The sequence below is a fragment of the Anopheles funestus genome, chromosome 3RL (genome assembly GCF_943734845.2).
Source record: "Anopheles funestus chromosome 3RL, idAnoFuneDA-416_04, whole genome shotgun sequence".
Lineage (NCBI taxonomy): Eukaryota > Metazoa > Arthropoda > Insecta > Diptera > Culicidae > Anopheles > Anopheles funestus.
The window spans coordinates 38,549,172-38,569,511 of NC_064599.1; the positions used below are offsets into that span (position 1 = coordinate 38,549,172).

Genomic DNA, 20,340 nt, shown 5'->3' on the forward strand with positions numbered 1-20,340 from the left:
GGCACATAAATGTGCCCTGCGGGAAGAAAGTCACATTCGGGAAGCTTACCGAAACGATAGCTTCATTGAAGAAAGAATGAGAGAATCGGTAGAGAAAACAAATGAGAGTGAATGTGTTAGAGAGATGAAATTGTCTGGGTTTTTGAACGATAAAAGACAGGTAGATTTTACTGTGTAGTTGCATGTTTTAAAATGCAAACTAAATCGATAAACTGTGTTTTTTTTTCTAAATGTGAATTTAATTATTATTGGTTAAATTAAAATTGAAAACATTCTGAAGTGCATATTGCAATATTTTATTTAATTAGTATATTATTGTTAAACGAAAGCTTGAGGAACTGTAGCGTTTATTTCAAGCATTTAAAAAATGTACATAATTTATTTTTAAACTACACACCAATTAATGCTGCAACTTAGAAAAGATTCAATTACCAACAAAAGGTGCATAGAATGGAGTACAGTCGACATACCTTTCACGGAGATAAATCGGCCATTTTTGCTGGTGTAGTCTAGTATATCGACCGTCCAGTGTTGTGTTCGAGCAGAGAACATTTGAAATAAATAACCACAACCGACTTAATTCTTTGCCATCTAGTTTAGTGCATGTTAAGCTCTATTATACCATTTCTATCAACAATGTGTCCTTTACCGAAGGTAAGGCCTATTCCTTCACTCGCCATTTCATTCGCACACTTACCCGGGAATGGAATCTTTTTTCTCATCTACTTCATCCTCACCGGTCATCGTATCTTCTCGTGTCGGAAAAGAGGTAGCTGGGAACGTACCAGATCTAAACGACCACGGCACGCAATGGTTTGCGAGAAACCGTACAATTTCGGGTTCACTGGAATGGTTCTCCGAGCTTGGGTAACATGAAGGATGTTTGCCGAGAACTCACCCTGGGAAGAATATTAATATGTATTCCATTGCAGACAAGTTCTCACTCCGACCAAGCCTCCGGTAAGGTTCAGTCTGTTTTTGTTGCTCATTAAGTTGTTACTGCGTTGATGTGGACGAAGAACCTAATGAAGGGGTCGGGTCGTGATCATAAAGGATGGGGGTATTTTTATTCCTCCTCGGCGGTTTGATGTTTTGCCCGTTTGCACCGGAACGGTCGTTGTGCCGTTGTGCTTTCCCGGTCATACTTCAATTACCGGATACGAGAATGGTAATGGCAGATAGATCCGTCTGTCGACTTTGACGTACTGCTTTCCGGGGAGCAATTTTTATCTTTCGCGCTCACCCATTAGGATGCTGGGAAAGTTGCTTCGCCACTAGAAACGAAGGGGCCTTTTTGTATGAAGAAAAGTAAAAACAGACCAACGATGAGCAAACAGCAATGATGTCGATTCCCGCTTCAATGGTTTCGAAAGTTGTGATTCAAGCGTTTGGAATTGTTTTGCAATGCTTCGAAGCTGTTTCACGAAGCAGCACCGTGTAACGGGAGATCAATTTTCCACCTTTCTTTGCAACCTGCAAGCAAGCAAGAAGGACTTGAAAGTGAAATTTTTCGTACACGACACAAGGGTGTAAGACATTCTGGGCACGATGGAATAAGTTTTACTGGAAAGATGGCATCACAAATTTAAGCCCTCCACGCTCTGCGCAATGGACCATTCGTGTGTCACGCGGGGTACGAGGGGAATGGTCGTGATTTATGGTTTTTGGCAGCAATCCGACGTGCCGTCGGTGGAGCATAGAATTTGGTTAAAAGGGCGGAAAAGAACTTTGGCATTAGTGGTGTAGAGTTGTCAACATTTTCTGAAAACAGTCATGATATGGGTTTGACGGCATTCGGCAGCCACGGTGTGTGACGGTAGCGCCTGTTTCGATGTCGATTGTGTTCCTTTTTTTTGCCCTGAGACACTCCACGTACAGGATTGCCGAAAGTGAGTAATAGATATTGACTGTATCGGTTTGTCGATGCGTTCTGCTCATGATAAGTGGGAAGTACCGAAAATGATTTCGGCAGCTAGCGTGAAGAATGGGAATTGGATGGAAATATGTAGGTCACCGTGATAAGAATGGTTAGCTTTTATCATTTCACAATTGATTCGTGCGTTGGTTTGGGTTTTTCCTCAAAATCATATTTATTGAACTTGATAATTTGCGATGATGTTATCCTAAATAATTCATTTAAACCCGCTTTATGATTTGAATGTTTTGCGGTTGTTCTGAAAGTATTTTTTTTGTTTGCATGTTGTGAATTCATGATAAGAATGTTTCAATCTTTAAAAGGTTATTGTTCTGAAAAGAATTCATTCCTAGTTAGGGGAATGATTGCCACAAAAGAGTTATTAAGGCAAGGAAGTCAGGAATTGTAGTCATCGTTATCAGATATTTCTAGCCGAAACAACCATCCCCACAATCCAATCAAACAAATTTCTTCAGTATGTGTTTAGTTTTCAAATTGTGACTGCCCTAAATTTGATCCATTGTTCTCACAGTCCGTTTTCGATTTGGATTACAGGAACAAACTTTGTTGACCCTCTACTGCCTTGGTTATGCCATCTCAAAAGCAATTCCATCGCATCGAAACAGTTGAGAAAGAAACAAATCCTCCAAGGAAAACAAATCACACACCGCATTGTTAGAGTGCAATGGCGTGAAATGGTCTGACCCGAAGGATTTATGGAGTCACTGACATTGACCGCCCCTTTTTGGAAAGGTTTTTGTGTGTGGCCAGATGATGGTGACCTTTCCCCTGTTGTTGGTTCGACAAAAAAGCGAAAGGGCAGGGCAAGCGATTCTTACACAAAAATTGCACTGTTATGACAAGCTTATAAAGATGCAAATTAGGAAATGTCTTTTTTGTGTGTTTTATTTGTTCGTTTGTGTGTGTGTGTTTTTTTGCACTTTTCTTGATGGCTTTCAGCCAGTGTCGTGATTGTTAGTTGGTCGAGCGTTTCTATGGCACTAAAGCATTGTATATCTATGCTGAGCAAAGCGTATACACGATGTCGATGTGCAGCACACCGGTGGCTAGCGATGTTGCAAACGATGGTACAGCCGAAGGTGTAGCGAGTCGTCGTTCATGAATGACGCTCTTGTCTCTTTGTGTAGCCTGTAAAGGGCTCTTCACGGGAGCGGCTGCTGTACGGAGAAAACACAATGAGGCTGTTTGCCGTGTTACAGTATTTCGATTCGCTTTCATGGCTGTGCTCGGTCTTGCAATAATATCTTTAAAAAAGGTGCACATCCTTTTTTTTAGTTGCGATACCTTTATGTTGAAGGGTCATTTATTTCTCTGTTTGAACGTTCGCATGAGTTTGTAGCTGTTATCTTTTCTTGTTTCGTTGTGATGATGAGTTGAACAGAATGGTATAGATATTTCGGGTGTAGTGGGTACGCCAAACGTCAAGCGTGCCACAATTATAAGCCACCATGCGTCTCCATTGCAATGTCACCAAACACCAGGCGCCTCCATTGTACAATCGTGAAGAACACATCTATCGCATCATCATATGTGATTCTGGTGCCGATGGATATGAGCATCATGTACGACATTTTTATATGGTTGAGGAAAAACCCAAAGAGCAGAAATGGAGATTTGCTCGTACAGGTAGATATAGGAAGATAGGAAGGATTGAGTGCCGGCAGGATGTGCTGTTGTTACGCGATGGGATACACATTTAATCCTTTATGACGACAAGGACTCAATTCTTGACGGTGTGCACCACGGCATGGGTTTGTTCGTGTGTGCTTCTTCTTTTTTTCCTTCCATTGTTACAGGATGTTTGTTTTTCATACGTACCGTGCAGCCGTTACATGCGTATGCGAAAAAGGTACTTCTAGGAAAGGTTTTTTTTGTTTCTTCTTCTCCAGTCGCCCATCCGTTTCCTTTCCCAAACCATTTCGGGAAGAAGCGTTTGGAAGCGTTACCTAAATGCGTATAGGAACAGGCTGTACTTCTTTGCAGGTCGTTGAATTCCTTGCGGGTAGGAAACTGATTATGAATAAAGCAAAAAGGCGCGAATCCTCAGAGCGTTGCGGTTTGACGCGTACAGGGAAAGGAAAAGCGGTGCAAAAGGCGCACTGTGGATCACTGTTTACCATTGAGATTGTGGTAACTTTTATGGTTTTTAATATCGAATGGATTTTCTTGCTAAACTTTCGCAAGTGGCTTACCGTGCGTTGAAACTGGTTGGAGGGGTTTGAGCTCTATTCCGATTGAAGGTTCAGGGCTTTAGTGTGCATCAAACGTTAGTGGAAGGTAAGGAAATGTTTTACCTCCTAATAGAGCGTAGGTTTACTATAAAATTAAGCGAATGTGTGGTAATAGAAATTCCAAAAGCACTGTATAATGAACTTCATAAAGTGTGTGATGGTTAAAATTGAGTTTGAAAGCGCTTGCGACTGGCAGAAAAAACAGTCGCAACAAATTATGTCTATATTTTGTTATGTTCGTAAAAACTCCGGTTTTGTTGTTGTTGTTGTAGCGCGCATCACGAAGTAAGGCAGCATTCGGTTCATCACATATGTAGCATGCACAAACAAGCCACTTCCTGTGCCACGGATGTCTTGACGATGTTGAGTTTGATGAAAAAGCAACACTGGGCTCCGAGGGCATCGGGGTTTATTTTTAGTTAGTTTACGACAGTCTTCGTTGAACGGTGAAACAGTCCACGAAACGGTACACGAAAACCACGTCAAGGGTAGTATTTTATGGCCGTACGTCGGAAAACGAATGTTTACCGTTGTAAGTTATTTGGAGTTTGCTTTGGTGGGCCGGTTCAATGCCAAGCAACTACCCGTTTTGTTGAAGTTTTACCTAATCGTATGCTAACATACGTTACCCGTAGCCATATAGTGGTAGAAAAACTGGACCGGAAAAGTGAACATAACATGAGAAAGCTTTACAGCTTTAGAGGAAAGTTTGAGAAACTTGGCAACCTTATTGAAGAGCAAGCGTTGGAAGCGTAAGTAAAGTGAAACGGCAATTGGTCTAAAATTAGTTGCTAGTTAGCATGGTCAAAACTGATGAATGGAAAGTCTGGTTAGTATACAGAACTTTAGGGTGAAGAACGGTTCTGGATTCGATTGATCAGTTTGGAAACAATAATTGCCAACAGCGCAAAGTTTTGAGTGACTGGAGCCATAAGTTTAAAAGGATGTTGAAACTGGAAGTAGCAAAACAGAAGCCCGCCATGTTTGTAGTTTTGATTATTGGCGGGAAGGTTGTTGGACTTGGACCAAGGTCGGTTTGATACGCAAAAGTTGAGCCAACTAATAAAATAGTTTGTCGGTCGCAAAGCCAACGTTCCAATGGGTTCGTATGATGGATGCAAATTTAATGGTTGATTGGTTTGATGTATTGGTTTCATGTGGTAACAATTCTGGTTGGTTTCAATTCTGTTAAACCGGGAACAGTTTTACTGTTAGGTAGAATATTTCATATTGAAAATTAATATGAAATTATAAATAATTTCTTGAAGCTTCCGTTTGTTTTGAGTGAATTGTTTTTCATTTCAATACATGTGAAATATTTGTGATTTACTAAGAAGAAAGTATGTTTCAAAAAATATTTCAAGTTTGCTTATCCATAGTAATAATGAAATGTAGAATAAAAAAATGTGATTTATTCGCATGTTCATAGAAAATTTAAATATGATTTTATTTGTATTTATTTATTATCTTATGACCTTCAAAACACTTATTTAATTTATTCAATGGCTTAGGGGCATCAAACACTCATTTAAACATTATAAACATTAATGATTATATGCAGCATTTTGTTTAACACATCGCAAACACTTTTCATGTCGAAATTTGAATTCCCTAGTGACTACAACCCTGCTACTCTCTTCGCGAGAGCAATACAGCATGCGGGAGAGCAACCGAAGTTGAGAAGCTTAACATCGGATCCTGGCTTCGGGAGCTTTTAAAAAGAGAGTACCATCGATAGCACATCCTTCAGTCACCAGCTGGATGTCGGTCGTGTTGGAACGAATTCGAATAGCCGTTTAAGTCCGGTTTTTGTGGATATATTTTCGTGCCGTTACTGATATTCAGTATCATCGTCGCGCGGGATCGTGTTCGTTTGTGGTTGTGTTTGTACGTGTCAGTTGTCAAAGAACTTCGCCGAGTGAAGAAAACTATTCGTTTCTGTTTCGTCTGCTGTGGGGAGTTCGTTGTGTCCTGTATGAGGTGTAGCAGAAGAGGTAGAATTATGGGTGAAGGGGAGAAAAATTGGATGTTTTCTTGTAGTTTGTTTTGCTCTTGAAAGCTTCGAATGGATGGTGCAGCATAACTTTGACTTCGAGTTGATCGTATATCTTCGCGAGTGCGCATAGATTTGCCGGTCACTGTTGGGAGCGCTCGTGAAATGTACCGGATCGTACTCGAATTGTGTTGAACCTTATTAGAGGAAAATAGATTTATTAATTGAAAAGTGTTATGTTAGTTTCTAATATGTTGCCTAATGGTTGACATAATACTATTATGTCGATGAGAGATAAAATATTAAAAACAATTTTAAAGAATGTAATAGTTGAAAAATTGTGCTAAGTGTGACTTTATTTAGTTAAAAAAAACAAAGCGGGTATTTATTTACGTATTGAAAACTGTGCTAAACGTTTAACGGTTTTAATGGAGACGCCTGGTACAATGTACTTTGCTTGGAACATTTAAATCTATCAACTCATATTCAAATATGTGATAACAAAAATGTTTTTTTTCATCATATTATGCGTAAATTTTATTTGTAACAATAAAAAAAGGTCTGCTGCTTCAGTTAAGCGAGAAGGAAAACCTAATGTTGTACCGAACCACCTTGAAATTGTGTAATACAAAGTGCTGAAAGTAATACTAAATAAATTGTCCAAATTAACGTTCGCATTGTGAGCCGAAAGGTTTGCTAGAAACTGCTCCTAGTTTCCGGTAGCAATGGTGCACCATCAGCAAATAACAAAAACCTGTAAACGAAACGAAAATCTCATCAAGATGTTTGGCAGTGTGGCGGACGATGGCCTTTTTACTCCTTGCTCCCGCTGTTCGTACCAGTGTTCGCTAGCTTCACTTTCACTTGGCATCGTCGTTAATCCACATAAATTTTGATTACGTTAGTTGTGCACCGAGAGCACCAGCGTCAGCCATGCTTATTGCAGTGTCAAAACGACGCAAGGAAGCGGAACAAAAAAGCAAAAACAAAAATTGAAGCAATACCGAAGAAATTGTGTATCGGACTCGTTTCGTCTCGATGGCTTGCGGATGATGGTTAAAGGCTGCGAGTGAAATTGTGCATGCATATGTGTGTGTGTGTTTGTATGAATTTGTGTATTTGGGTGTGTGTGTATTTTCACATCAGAGACCATCCATTTTCCCCATCCGCCGGTAGCGATTGGAAGGTTTCGCTTCGCAAAACTGAAACACTCCACCCAAAAACGAGCGAGGTTGAAGTTCTGGATGAAGTACACAATGTTTCTTGCCCCCTCGTAAGTAGACATCGTGCTAGACGGTTCACCAGTGCGTACGGCAAAGCGGAAGCAAATATCTTTTCGCAGGAACCGGTTTGCCAACGAAAGACGGAAAGAAAACAAAGGCAGAATGTCTGTAATCTCATAAAATTGTAATAGCAGGAAAATGAAATTTACACGTCCATGAAGCTTGAACCAAAAGCTCGGTCGGCACCCGGTGGGGTGGCTTGCCTAGCCCACCCTGCCCTGGTGCTGAAAGCGAACAGCGAACGAACCGGCGTTGGAGTGGGAGCTATCAATGGATTTGGTTGTATATTTGTGTGAACATGCGTGTGATGTGTTTGTATGTGTGAACCAAAGCTTGAACCAAAAATCTTGGGATTAACCTCCGACGAGGGCGAACAGATCTTCATGCCGGCAGATGATTAATGCACGGGAAATCCTTCGTTCCCTGCTTAGCTTGCCCCTTTTGCCACCGTCACTAATGTTTGTGTGTGTGTTTTCGGTTTTGCTTGATTCTTACCTTTCAGATTCCGTGACCGGCAGAAATCCTCATGCGTGCGAGTGAGTGTTTCCGGTGTGCAGGTGCTACTGGTGATTGTGAAGAAACCCACGTGAATTGTCCAAATAAGGAGAAGAAAGCGAAATCGTCCTGCTCAGTATGAGTGGTTAGCATATGAATGGTTGGTGATTGTGTGGTGTCTGTGTTGTGTGTGTAGCAGTGGTGCTGGTGGTGGTAGTGGTGGTGCTTTGTAGGAGAAAAATATTTCCCTGTTGAACGTGATACGATCGCGCGTACAGATCAGTTACGGAGCGATCCGACAGTTGATACAAATTGTTATCAAAATGCGTCTGCACATGCGACGCTCTGTTGCGAAGTGCTGAAACTGAATATTTCGTATATTAAAGTGGACTTTTCGCACAAGGTGAAAAGGATAGTTTGAGCATAATTCGGTGGATTGATTCTTAGCTGATATAAAACAAAATAATCGGTGAGTGTAAATCGTATTAAATATTTTAACTTATTTTAACATATTGTAGGAGTATACTTTACTGTTTATTTAAAATTTTAAATAATGTAATAACAAGCATCTGTTATGAATAAATTCTTTAAAAATTTCCCTTTCGCTGTATCGTGACGCAAAACATTCCCCAAACAAAGTGCGCTAGCAAAGATAAATGGCACCAGATTTACCTTTTGCTCTTGTCGTACTTTCAAGTGACGGGACCAATTTATCCTTGCTACCAAGGACGGGCGCAAGATTTCAACCCCATCGCAATGGTGCTGTATGGCCGTCTTGCTAGAAACAATATTTTGAATATTTATTTGACCCCGAACGAAACAACAAACAAACCACCCGGGGGGCACAATATTTCGGGTGCGGGGTGGAGAGAAAATTCGGAATCCAAAACTTTAAAACTTTCGCCAGTTCGGGGGGTTACTTTGTTGTTGTTCTGTACCGGAGCTCGTGCCTTTGCATACAAACACCGAGCGAGTAGAGGATATTTTATGGTAGTTTTTGGTGCAGTTTTCCCCTTTTTCTCGCAAATGATGGTTCGCTTTGAGCGGAGACGATTTCGTATCAGTGATCAGTATGATATCGTGCACGATACGATCCCGAAAGCAATGCGGTCTGGCAATGAATAGGGTTCGGCTGCGAGATAGATATAGCAAAGTTTCATCGTTCATAAATGCTGACAGTCCCTCGAAATCATTTTATCGTACCGGCACGGCGAAATGCGCCCTGTGGAACGGGTATGGGGGGGTTTTGTTTAAAAGATGCTTTCCGGATAGCGATGATTATGGGTGAAATTAATGTTTGGTCCGTTTAAAACTTTCCCGCCCGGAACGACACGAACTTTTATCCCCTGGCATTACCGGCACATGAAAGGCTGATGGAATGTGCGAGGATGGGAATGTTGATGTTTCCTGTTTATGATCCTTTTTGGGTTTTCAACGCTGAAGACAAAAGCGGAAAGCTGATTGTAGCGTCGCTCTGCAGACAAACCTTTGCTTTAATAGAAGCGTTTGACAGCTATCGAGCGAGGTGTGAAACAAAGCGCAAAGCACAAAACAGGGAAGCATCGTAAAAAAAAGATTACCCAGAACAATGTTAGAAAATGGTTCCAGGAATGGTTGCAATTTACACTCAAAAGAAAACAAAAAAATACCTACTACTCACACAAACACATGCAGACCGGGAAATGTGACGAATTTCATTAACGAAGTTTGGTACTCTTTTGACTCGCCGCGACCTTTACCACCCATTAACCCCCAGGACCGTATATCAAACAAACGGTAAAACGACCACGTGGTACAGTGCAAAAGCGTTCGCGTGGTGTGAAAGAAGACGAAAAAAAACACACAGAGAGAGTGAACCCATTACGAAACCAGCATTACGTGATATGAGCCCTTTGATGGTTGACACGTTTGATGATGATGGTTGCTTTGATCGTATAATTGCTGGAATGATTTGAAGGGGGGGCTTGAAATGTTTAAACGTGTTTTCGAGGCAACCGTTTATATAGGTGTTTTTTGTTTGAGCCTCACTGTTTTATGACTGTTGATTAAACATTTTCCACGTACTGTGGGCTTTCGATGTTTATCGGAAGCAGATAAATGGAATAAAAAAAGGAAGTAAAATGTTATGTTGATTATTGTTAAATATCCGTTTTTCGGTGGTTAATTAAGGTTCGAAAATGATCAATTACAACAAGCCGTTCCGAGCACCTTATAGTGTTATTGGTATTAAAAGCGAGGAATAATGTCGTAGGCAATCAGTAAAATGATGCGTAATGCGGATGTTTGATGGTAATGCGAATTACGATTTATTGTTGATCAATGATTATTTGATTTTATGTGTAGATGTTGATGAGTGATAATTATAGCACAGTACTAAACTGGCAACACTGCGAAACTGGTTAGAAAACATATGGAAAATACCAATAATTACAATTAAAACAAACTTGGTTTGGTCTTCTGGTTTTGTGATTAGCAAGAAGGCAAGTTGTAAACAAGTTCTAATTTTCAGTTTCTTAACGCGTTTGCTCAAAGATATCGATATCAATTTACGATCGCAGTTTAATGTTGTAACGAATGGTTTCTGATGGTTCTTAAATCTATGCAACGTTGTAAGAAAAAATGCTAATCCGTAATATTCACATTTTGGTTTTTTTGATTAATATTATCACATTTTTGAATTTTGATTTTGAATTTGTGTTCGGTTCAACAAAGTTACAAACTATGGATCATCAAAATAAAATAAAAAACAACACATTTTTTACATCGGTAATTTCATTGAAAAGTTTAAACATGAACAGACTTTCAATATTTCTGTTTCTAGTTTTCAATGTTACTGGCGTATGATCATTCATCCAACAACAGTACGGTTTACGATATAAAGATTATGAAACATATTATTGGGTTTTGAAATAAATGCTAATTTTTTATTAGCTTTGGAAATGGGAAATTAGTCCTATAATAAATTTAAATTTTACTCACGTAGAATTCCAAAATCTCGAGTTCATTAAAAACCAACAAGTTTAAGTTGTTTAAGTGACAAATATTGTTTATGAGTATAACATATTGCAGGATTCTAAATCTGTTGTTTTACGTATTATCGAAACAACAGACGATTGATTTGTAAAAAAAATTAGCAAAATATGATTTCTATTTTTTTCTGCTTCACTGTGTTTCAATAATACTCGGTACAAGCTGAAGGAAACTGAGCAATTTAATGTTGTTCGTGGTTCACATTTGATTAATGGGAGTGAAACTTTAGCTTAACCAAACAGCGGATGAAAAATGTGCACATTTTCACAACATCTAAATATCGCAAAACATCCATAAAAGCGACATGTATGAACGTGGTAGCAGCTTAATTATGCAGACCATCACCCTCCAAGCTGATACGGGGCTATATATGTTCTCATTAATCAATAAACTCGATGGACACACATACACTGTGGATGACTTTTATTAAAATCCCAACTCTCTAATGATTTAGCCCCGTCCCGAAACCGTTTAACAGGAAACATTTGGCGGGTATTAAAAACGGGTATTCACTTGTGTTAGCGAATATACCATACCTTACTTTAATTTTGTAGCACGCTCGTAATTAAACGAGAAAGTTTGAAGCGTTATGAGAAATATCGCATGTTAGGAGAAAGATGAGCTAAAACCTTCTTTGCGTGTGTGCGAGTGTGCGGTATAGAGGGAAGCAAATTAAATCGATCCGATCCACATGATACAATACATCGTACCGGTGGAATAGAAAACCTTCGCGGAACGACGCACGAAAAACGCTTCAAGGAAAACTCCGTACCAGAAGTCGACCGGTACAAGATTGAAACCCGTCCGTTGGGCGCCAATTTCTGCCGTCAATAATTAATTGGTGACCCTCGCATAGGGATCGGAGGTACGCAATCGATCCTTGAGGCGACGTCTAGCGGTCGTCTTGGTTCCAGCACCTGCCAACACCCCGAGTAGCTCTCATTAATGTGCCGGATGTTCGTCAAATATTTACACCCATCGGGGATGAGGAGCGGCGGAGTCAAGACAGATGTTACCCGGTGACGGGCGAGGGTGTGAAGGATTCGGAAGGATGATTGAGTTAGCAGCTGAGTTTTCTGTGTCGAACGAGCGTAGACGCTTATAGGTGAGGGCCTGAGGGTGAACTGTTTGCACTCGATGTGTAATCTTTGACGGGCGAAAAATGACGAACGGCAGCTGTCCGGGACTAGGAGCCACGAAGAGGCAAATTGTTCGGGACGCTGTAAACTCAATAAAAGGAGTTCTCTCTCTACCCGTAGACCCGTGTTGGTTTGTAATTGGAGCCGCGGTCGATCATTTTTGCTTCTGCACGATAAAGAGGCTGGCGGAAGATAAACACTTAGAAGTGGTCTCGATCTATAAATCATAGACAGTGAAGCCCGGAAACTTCAGGTCTTGTCAGGTGGTATCTGAAGATATTGTTTCGACAAAAACGCATTACATCGATTCGGTGAAGCATAAATCTTAGTAAATCATGTTGGAAATTAGATTGGCCTCCGTTTCAGAGGCTAGGAAATGGAACGGGATGCGGGTGTCGAGCTGTACGTATGTTACAGAATGGGAGGGAGAAAATAATACTCATTCTCTTCGAAACCATTCTCACATACCGGTCCGGTTGGTTGACTGGTTGGATCAAGATTGCTTAAGGACTTATGAAGGAGCTTATCCTTCGATAGCGAATTCTCAAACAAAGTTTGCGTTCCAAGGGTTTGGTGGTGGTGTTCTTGTAATGTGGTGCTTAGTTTGGACGGTGAAGCAATTGGAGCGTCGCCTTGAGGTAAATAAAAATCCTACCCGATTACTTCCAAATGCTATTACGGCCGGAAGTGGTAAAAATCCATATCCGAACTCCCCAGACGATTTCCATGGTGGTCATCACCGGTAATAACACTCACCACGATGGTACGTGACTACCGGTGCGAACTCACATTGGACGTGCTGTTTATTGTGGCAGAGCGGACGATGGAAGTACTGGGAAGCAAAACGGTAGTACATTTAATAATCCCTCGCGGAATGCTTATCCGAGCGACATCCCGAGCGTGTCACAATATCATGCCGAAATTGATCGTTTTGGGTCTGCGAATGTAAAGAATTCTTAGCGGATTTTTTGTGTGTTGTCGAGCCACAAAGACAAAAGAGATACATTACAATCAAGTTAAGGTAGTTTCCTGGATGGTGTCCGGTAACGGCAGAGTAGCTTGTACTAAAAAGCGTATCATAATCGTAGCGACCACATTTAGTGGCCGTTTGAGCTTTAGCCGTCATCGGCCGTCACGGCTTTTAAAGTGTCCAACGAGTCCTGTCATTCTCCCGGTAGGATAATGACGGCTTGCCGTAAAAATCATAACCGTTAACCGGACTAGGCAGATGAACCTGGTAAGAAGAAACCAAAGCACATTGAGCAGCAAAATATGACAGTTTTAAAGGTTGCCACTTTATTGGCCACCTAGGCGCTGGGATAATCCAAGCATTTTTATCCCCTATCCCCTGACGCAATGGGAATGTGATGTGAAGTGAGAACGCCGTCCGATGGTCTCCCGAAGTGGCACTAAACTTAGGCCCCAAAACAATAGCCGTATATCGGTTTTATTGGAAGGCGCTGTATAGTAGCGCAGGAAAGCGATCCGTGGAAACGCTACATTTTCCACGAATATTTGATGTAAGTGTTTAGAGCGTTGGTTTCTTTTTTCTGGAACAGCTCTGTAGGGAAGCTTTTAAGTGGCATTCATTATTGCCTTCTTGTTTGGGTTAGTTGCTCTCCGTGTAAATCATACGCAAGGGATGAGTTCTTGGAGCTCATTTGTTTAACGATTATTAATACAGTTTGACTAAAGCTTGAAAAGCGTTTGATACTTAAGAAGATGAAACGAAGATAAAAAGAATTTGCTTGTTTTCTTTTTTGTAGGTTTTTTTTTGCAAAAATACAAAAGATGGCTTTAGTAGCGTTGTACGATTTTTTTGCCTGGCAGATCGCCAAGTAGAGAAATGATGAGATGAAGTCACTTGTAGTATTTTTCACAAGAATTTCTCTCATAATGCATCATCGTAACGAGTTTATATTCTAAGAAATGTATTGTGAACCAATAAATGGTTTCCTCCTAATGCAAACAGTTTTTGTTTATGGGGGTATTATCTTAAGCCGAGAATGGGTTTCTGCTTTTGTATGGTTGATACCATATCTTATCACATCTGAAACTGGTTAGTAATCCAATAAATGAACCGTCGCTAAAAGTTTGCTTGATCGTTGGCTTAAAACTATTTCCACGTCAAAAGGGACATTTAAGAGGAACCCGGTCAAACGTGTTCGATATCGACGGCGAGGGAAATGTTTCTCGCAAAACTCCAACTCTATTACTGCAAACCATTTTGTGGCTTTCTCGTCACGGGTCGGTAATCGTCCGGGTTTCACAATCGGGCTTAGGGTAGCTGTAACGAGCAACGACACCGCCACATTGATGCTGCTGGATCGAAAATCGCAAACCCCAGCTCTAAGACTGAAAGGAAATTATGAAATTGAATTTTCTTTGTCCGTGATTATCTGCCGATGAAGGTTATAACGTTTTGTGGCATGGCTGGATGTCTTGTGTGTGCGTGTGTGTTTTTTTTTTCTGAACATACAAAAGCCAACAGAGCCGAGTACGTGTATCAGACAGTTGTTAAAAGAGGATCCATTTTCATCCAACAAGATCCGACGTCAAGCATGTTTCGGTAGCATTTTATGCTGTCTTGTTGCGGTGACCTGATGTTTCACAGTTCTGTCGATGGCAAAAATCGAACCCATCCCATTGCGTGTGGTGGTGGTGGTGTACATGATTTGCGACTGTAAGTGCGTTATAAAGAGATGGCAGGCTAGAATTTGTGCTGAGCCCGTACCAAGCCAAAAACATGGTTTTGCTGGATCAACCCTTTTTTTTATTTTCTGCGAAAATAAAATGTACAAGAATCCTTTCATTGTGGTACTGGGAAAACCTTCTTCACAGTTTCAAGAAGGGAATAAAAAGTCGCACAGAATGAAATTTACTGCGGTACGTTATGCCCTACGGGTGCTTAAGTGCACGGTAATTAAGTTGGTGTGGAATGCTTGAATTGCACAATGTAGCACAAAGAACTGTACTGTAGCAAAACCGGGCTGAGTGGTGACTTGTCGAGCCCGGTTTTGCAAATCCTTACTGGCAGAGTGTCAAAGAATGGTGGGAAAATTACACAGAAAAAGTGTGCCCAAGCCGAGAGCTGAAGCGACCCCGGAACAGGGAAAGAAATGAAATCATCCTTTGAGGTTTCGGGTGCAAAACGACGGATTTACAAACTGGTAGAAGAGATTAGGCGATTGAAGGTATACAAAGTTGAAAAAAGGATTGCCAACGGCTAGACAAAGAAGTTTAACACTAAAGGAATATAATGGCAATGATTAAAATTAAAGCAAAAGAGAAAAACCATCATGCAGCTTGCTTTTTTTTATTCTTTCTCGACGACCAGGCCGCATATCAGCTTGAATTGTTACGATATAAAACTTGTGATGAAGATAACAGATAGAGTTTTACGTTTCACAACATCGAAAATCGTTGCATACAAAGATTCAGACAAGCTTATCGCAGCCGAGCAACTTCACAAAAGGAATATTGTTTTCCGTAATTGTTATTGTAAGGGTTAAAAACTTGAAATTTTAAAGGTAATACACGAGTAATATTATTTCACTAGAATTTCTAGTAGGTACTAAGCTAAGCGATTGAAAAACGTATCGAACATTCACTCGATGGAGACGCCTGGTATTTCAGTGAAAAATCAATCACATGAAAACATCAAACAGCACAACCCCGAACACTGACAAATTGCACTGTATCTGAATTGCAGGAAATGGAAGATAAATATTGCGACCATTTCCTATCAACTGGCAGTTGTGGACGAGGTCGAATTTCTATGCCTGTGAAGGAGGTACCCTGAGCCCGTGTGCCTGTCTGGCACAATTGTTTATGTACACGGTGAAAATACAGCTGCATGATCCAATCAAAACAGATCACAACACAGGAACCGGTGTTCGTGTGGATATCGATTGGAGGCTTGAGGCGTACAGTAGCAAAAATATATCCATCATTAACGTCAGTACGCCTGTACAGCTAAGAATGTACCCAACGCTCGTTATGGAATTCATGTAACCGGCCGAGTGTTGATAACAGTTAAAATGAAGGCAAAAATAATAATCATCATTTCTGGCAGGATAATGGATGTAAGGGAAGTGTTAAAACCATTATTTTGCGAGTAAAGGTTTTTTTCTTCTTTGTTGGTTTGTTCTGGTGTTACATTCATTGTAATCGAATTCGGAATTGGTAATACGGTGTAGCTTACACTTCTTGCGATGAGCGTGATTAAAATGCAGCCCTCGTACCAGAAGGCAGAATGTAGCAGACAGTAATGATACGCAACGGAAGAAGAGTGAAGCGCGGGTTCAAATCATTAGCATACCAACCGAGAGGAACAAAAATGGAAAAATGGATGAAATACGTCCGGATGTAACGTGCGTGCAACTCTTCCAGCAAAACACAACAGAGTAAAGCAACAGGCAGAGCAAAAATTCAATTGGATCCAATTCAAATAACAAAGCATTGAAATACAACAAAAACAATGCCGTACCGATTGGGATCGATACAAAATTTACAATGCAAAAAAAAGAGAAGGAAACAATCACTCATCCGTTACTGTTGTGTCGATAGCGAATGGGTTTGTTCGTCATGCCTGCATAGTGGGAAAAATTGAAAGTTATGAAAGTGTTTTGAATTTCAATAGGAGAAAGAAATTTAACTGATTTTTTCTTAATACTGGGAAAAGTTGAAAGTTATGAAAGTGTTTTGAATTTCAGTAGGAGAAAGAAATTTAACTGATTTTTTCTTAATTGTAAGATGTTATTATAAAACTTCACTAATTTAATTAATTAATTTGCTAATTAGTGATTAATTAATTAATAGTTAATTTGTAATTAATTGGCTCTGTTAAAGGAGGGGGGGGGGGGGGAGGAAGGAAGGCGGCGGTGAATGTGATAAACGGCACCGGTCCATACAGCAGGACCGGGTTCAAATTCCATCGGGACCGTCCCCTCGTAGCCTATTCGGATTGACTATTCGGCTACGTGGAAAAAATAAGTCTATTAATCCAGAAATAGACGGCGTAAGGTCGTTAAAAGGCAAGAAGAAGAATTGGCTCTGTGTACTTTAAGCTTCTAGACAGAGAAATAATGCAATCATTTATTCTATTCGTTCATAGAATATTTTTCACTAGAATTTGATCTTTAATACGAGTATAAATTACAAGAAATATATAGCGAAACTTTCTTTATTATCGAATGTGGGCGAAACAGATTTGACAATCTGGATTGTCTGGTGTTAATTTAATGGCATGCTGAACTCTCCAAAACTAAGAAGCTGTTACTTCTTGAGATCACTATACTGGGTATAATTATAATTGGTATAATTGATTTGATAACACGATTTAATATTTATGCTCCTGAGCGAAATAGAAGTGTTACGCGATAAAAATAAGTTCAGTAAGCCAGAAATAGCCGACATGTCCTTAGAGGTCGTTAAACCAAAGAAGTCGTTAAACGAAGAGAAAGAAGACAATTTCTGAGCTTTGGAGACGAATATATAGCCATAACGAAACTTTGTAAGTTACGATGAGAAACTACAACAACTTTTACGAACGCTGACTTAAGCTCTTCAATGCATCGTTTCAAAAATGAGTTATTGTTCCTTTACGGTAGAATTTATTTTAAAGATAGGCTTAAGTTCAGAATTCAGACCACACTACCGGCCATACAATGAATAACTGAATAAATGAAAAAATAAATAAATCTCTGTACTACACAGTACAATCATGCGTGCGATCCTGTATTGGTGTGCGTGCGATAGCGCTAGATGTGACAGTCTGCCTATCTGATCGGGATCGAGCAGGGATCAGATCGGCATCAGTATCCGAACGACCAACAAGGATTGTTAATAAAAGCTGTGGTTAAGTAATAACTGTATATTTCCGGCTTGTCCTTTACCTGTTTTTTGGCGATTACATTAATGTTTAAATTCATTAAAATAATTGATTTTTCACCGTGGTAGATATTGATCAAATTGTTTCGTTACAGATGTTATAGAAGATGACCTGGAACAAAAGAGATGTGTAGAATATTTTTCTATAAAATTATATGAGTATCAATAGCTCATGGAGATGAATTTATTGCTTTTAAAAGTTAATGGAAAGCTTCAAATATACTGAAAACAGAATCAATCTTTCTGCTTCGAAGGACTGTGGAAGTCCTTTGTGGAAGGACTGGAAGTGTATTAAAAAAATAAAATACACGGTAAGAAACATACAAAATTTGGTCCTTTCGAAACCTTTTCTTATCCATTGTGGTATGGAACATACCCTACATATAAAAACCGATTATGTGTTTGCCATTCGAAATGTCCGAGTAATAACAGCGAGAACGATAATCATAGCGATGTAAACCCCGAAAGGGGTTCGAATACGATTATTTATTTGAATTAAAAGTGGAATCGATTAATTGATACAAGCAATGGTGAAATAATAGCTTTCGATCTGATTCTATTTTGCTTCCTTTCTCTAAAAGCTCTGTGAATAAGTAAACACAAAAGCATTGAAAGGATTGGCCCCGGCAGAGGAAAAAATCAAAATAAAAAAATAAAAATTAAAAATACCAACCATAAAAACTGTCTCCTTCGTAGTATAGAAATGCTAATTGAAAGGCAATTCCGAAAGGATGGTCCGGGAATCACTTCACTCGAAGCTAATTACTTAGGTGCCTTCGAAGATATGCATTTGATTCGTTCGAAGCACTCGAGATCGACATGATTGAAATTGGCATTTACCCTTCCATTTCAGCGAATTGCATCGGGCTCGAAGTAATTGGGGTAGTTATGAAGGGGAAAAGAGGAAAGTTGAAAAGCAGCTGAAATTCAATTAAACTCATTCGTTAGGTTTATCTGGCCTAGGAGGGTAAGATGAATTTTAATTTTAAATTTCCCCGTAGCTGGTTGTAGCAGGAGGGTTGCTACGAGAAGAAGGATGGGACGGCAGTAGAGAAAGTAAGTTTTGCCCAGAAATGCTTCGATCAATTGAAACAACTTTGAAGCAGTGCAAGAAGCAGCATTATACCGTCGAGAAAGTGGAACATTAAATATTCATAACCTCCTTACAAAAGCGCATTGCACGGGCTGTTTTACTTTCTGCCGAAAGGAATGGAAAATTTGGCATTCGATTTTGTGGGTGTTTGTAGAAAAAGAAACCGGCCCGATCGAATGATGTTGTACAGCAACGTCACGGTAGGGTTTGGTTCGATCGATCATTGCTCGAGAGTATTTTAAGCGTAGCTGAACCGTAAAACTGTAGAACGTTGGCTTCACGGAAATCGGACGGGTGTGCTAGTGCAGATAGTGTTTTCTTGCGAGCAAATTTTCCCACGGTGCCGAAATGCCAATCAAACATGAAAGTCAAAAACTGTCGCTCTGTAGTCTTCTTTTTCGCCGGATCGCGCCGTTCGCTTTTCGAAATAGCAATTCGATGCTAATACAGTTGCGCTTTCATGCAAAGCAATGCTGGCAGCCGGCAGTCGGCCTGGTGAAATGTTGAGCACCGATGGGAAAAGTTCGCTAGCATCGTTTGGGATTTTGTGATGTGAAAAATGTGATTCGAAACATGACTTACAGATGCAAAAAAAAAACATTTCAGAAATAAAATGTTGAAAAGGTGAAAAACTAAGCAACAACAAAAAAACAAAACGACCATTCTGAAGCGAAACAAGAATGTATGTGGAATGACTAACATCGGGCTTGTAGCAAACACTAGCCACCAGCATCAACCAGGAACGCTTTCGACTGGTGGAAGTGAAAAGTTTATTATGCAAATATAAACATCGTTGCCGTGTGAGGCCCGTGTTGACAGCACGGGCCATTTTGTTGAAGCGCGGGCACAGTTTTTATCGCGACATAGATACGTTTGCAAGCCGCGTGTAGTCACCTCGTTCTCGTTCTCGTTCTCGGCCAACTTTGGAGTGGCTGTTGAGAACTCCCAAGACTCACACTAGCGCCGTGCGAGTGCGCACGTTTGTGTGAAAATTGCTGTGACAATACGTCACTGTGTCACAGAAGGAATGAAGGATTACGTATGGAACGTTCTAATGCAAGGGATGTTATAAGTGGAAATTGTAAGGCGCACAGTATCTTACACTGCACATAAGGTGAGACTCGGCAAGTCGCTCGGTTCGGTAGAATTGCAGTGGATACTCTGCTAACACTGGCGAAGGGTATACGTAACCTCTTGACGAGCGCACAAGAATCTTGGAAAGCTACTGACATAAACGTACTTTAAGTG

At 40.3% G+C, this 20,340-nt stretch overlaps 1 protein-coding gene across 1 annotated transcript in view; it reads left to right on the forward strand.

Moving 5' to 3' along the window:
* The first annotated feature begins 4,655 nt into the window (after window positions 1–4,655).
* Window positions 4,656–20,340, forward strand: part of LOC125770116 (uncharacterized) — a 63,602-nt gene continuing 47,917 nt past the window's right edge. Inside the window, exons 1-2 of the mRNA XM_049439424.1 lie at window positions 4,656–6,161; window positions 7,946–8,407. The gene's annotated coding sequence lies outside the window, so the exon portion shown is untranslated. The remainder of the gene's footprint in view (window positions 6,162–7,945; window positions 8,408–20,340) is intronic.